The following is a 2823-nucleotide window of genomic DNA, read 5'->3' on the forward strand; positions in this document are numbered from 1 at the left end:
TATTTTTCGGGATTTGGGTCCTCCCTAATGTATTAAGATAGGGAATGAATTAGCATGTATTAAGATTAGGTATAGCGGTCTTAATGTATTAAGATAGGTTGCATGTATTAAGATTAGGAATAGAATCTCCATGTATTAAGATTAGGAATAGAATCTCCATGTATTAAGATTGGGTATAGCCGCCATGTATTAAGATTAGTTATAGCCGCCGACATGTATTAAGATTAGTTATAGCCGCCGACATGTATTAAGATTAGTTATAGCCGCCGACATGTATTAAGATTAGTTATAGCCGCCGACATGTATTAAGATTAGTTATAGCCGCCGACATGTATTGAGATTAGTAATAGCCGCCGACATGTATTGAGATTAGTTATAGCCGCCGACATGTATTGAGATTAGTTACAGCCGCCGACATGTATTAAGATTAGGTTATAGCCGCCGACATGTATTAAGATTAGTTATAGCGGTTGAAATGTATTAAGATTAGTTAAAGCGGTTGACATGTATTAAGATTAGGTATAGCGGTCTTAATGTATTAAGATAGGTTGCATGTATTAAGATTAGGAATAGAATCTCCATGTATTAAGATTAGGAATAGAATCTCCATGTATTAAGATTGGTTATAGCCGCCATGTATTAAGATTAGTTATAACCGGCGACATGTATTAAGATTAGTTATAGCCGCCGACATGTATTAAGATTAGTTATAGCCGCCGACATGTATTAAGATTAGTTATAGCCGCCGACATGTATTGAGATTAGTAATAGCCGCCGACATGTATTGAGATTAGTTATAGCCGCGGACATGTATTGATTAGGTGCCGCCATGTATTAAGATAGGGTATAGGTTTTGTGTATGTATTTGTGCATGTACATATGCTAGTAGTATAGTCGGTGCAAATGTGGGGGGTAGGTTCGCAGACGCTCCTGATTGGCTGAAATTTTGAGGGGAAAATATCAATGTTTGTGTAGTTATTAAGTGATTACGTGAGAACAATAGAATTGGCGTGGGTAATTAATTGCTGTAATTATGTGAGGGGCAATTATGTGACATGTTGAATTTTTGTTTACAAATTTCAGGTCATATTAAAATGTGAAATTAATTGGTGGGGGTTTTCAATTACCCTAGTTATCTGAGGGGTAATTATGTGACATGTTGAATTTTTGTTTACAAATTTTAGGTCAATTGCAAAGATTGTTCCCCTAATTGTTTGAATAAATTGTGTAACAAATGTCTTTTGCGCGCTCATTAATTGGAAAAAGTCAAGATAGCAAGAGGTAGTTTTGATCTACCGTCCTCTGGGTTATGGGCCCAGCGCGCTCCCACTGCGCCATCTTGCTAATTACATGCATATATGCATTATTTTTTGTACATTATTTGAAAAAAGATGTTAAATAAAAGAAAAAAATGAATTAAAATAGTATAAAATGACAGACACAGTACAAATTATGAGCATCAAAATACAAAATTACTCAATCATTTACAATAAATTGTATAAATTTCAATGAACATCAAGGTACACTTAGCCGAGTGGGTTAATAAAGTCGACAAAAAGGAAAAACTTGCGTAGCTAACTGAGTAAAAGGTACAAATGTTAAAAACTAATGTCGACTTTATTGGGCACCAGCTTTGTGTATACCCCAGTAATCAAATTTACATATGATTACTAATAAAATTTAGTACATGCACATCATGAACATTGTTCAAGTTTGTTTGTAAAAATTTAAACAGATGAAAAGCAGCATAAATAGTGTAGAACCCACACAAGTTTTCCATTTTCTGGAGTGGACTCTGTATCATTTTCTGATACTTTTTATTCAAAAATTTGTAATGTGTGATTGATCGTGCTAGAGAATCCGCATAGTAATAGTTTCTATTGAGGCGACCAATCATTATCCAATGTTCACCAGCTTCACTGCTTGGAGAAGTGTTGATGATTGCAAAAGTAAATTTGGGCAAATTTGGGACAAAATCTGCTGGAAAGGATCCAATATACCGGAATTTAAGCTCTTGAATACGTTCAATAATGTCACGAAGTGAGGTGTTATCCATGACAAATAAGTTTTCTTTTCTTTATCTCACAAGCTCCGTTTGTACAAGGATTCCTGACAGAGCAATCAAGTTGAAAACTTTCGTTCTGTTGAGAGAAGCAACAATCTTTGGATTTTGTGATTTTCTCAACCGTTTCGTTCTGGGTGCTGGGATGAAACAAAACAATAATTATAAAAAGTCCAAGGAAAATTAGCAAAGGAATATAAATATATATATTTGAAGTTAGTCTACCCCAGTTCACATCCACATCCATTAGTTAATTAACAATTGATGTAGAGAACAACAACTAGATAGAGAGGTTAAGCCCACAAATGTTCCAACAAAGTACATAAAAATGAAAAAATGATGAAAAATTATTAGACATTTTTAGCAACAGTCCCAAACTGATCAATTTTGACAGTGGACATCCTTTCTCCCAGAACAATGATTTCTGTTACGTTTTTTAGTGAACGATCAAAAAACATTTCCAATCGAATACTTTCACCACTGAGTTCAGGATAATGAACATTTTCGCCAGCATCTTGAAGTGAAGTGAGATCGAATACAAGTATGTAGTGGTTCTGAAACTGATGATTCGGTAACGCAGGAATTTCCTCGTTAAAATTCAATGCTTTCATTGTTGTTACGTATGCTCTACAGTCATTAATTGTATCAAGCGATACAATAGCTCTACCTCCGCGAACAATTCTAAGTTCTCGCAAACCAAATTTCTGATAATGGAAAGGATTTTCTTGAAAATGTCCTGTGAATGCCGAATTGGTGTTCAT

General features: G+C 34.7%; 1 non-coding gene across 1 annotated transcript; it reads right to left on the reverse strand.

Annotated features, from left to right (window-relative positions):
* Positions 1-1272: 1272 nt before the first annotated feature.
* Positions 1273-1344, reverse strand: Trnam-cau (transfer RNA methionine (anticodon CAU)). The gene has a single exon. It is a non-coding gene; the product is annotated as a tRNA-Met (tRNA).
* Between the last annotated feature and the right edge of the window lie 1479 nt (positions 1345-2823).

The sequence above is a fragment of the Convolutriloba macropyga genome, unplaced genomic scaffold (assembly GCF_964194025.1).
Source record: "Convolutriloba macropyga unplaced genomic scaffold, txConMacr16.3 SCAFFOLD_717, whole genome shotgun sequence".
Taxonomy (NCBI): domain Eukaryota; kingdom Metazoa; phylum Xenacoelomorpha; order Acoela; family Convolutidae; genus Convolutriloba; species Convolutriloba macropyga.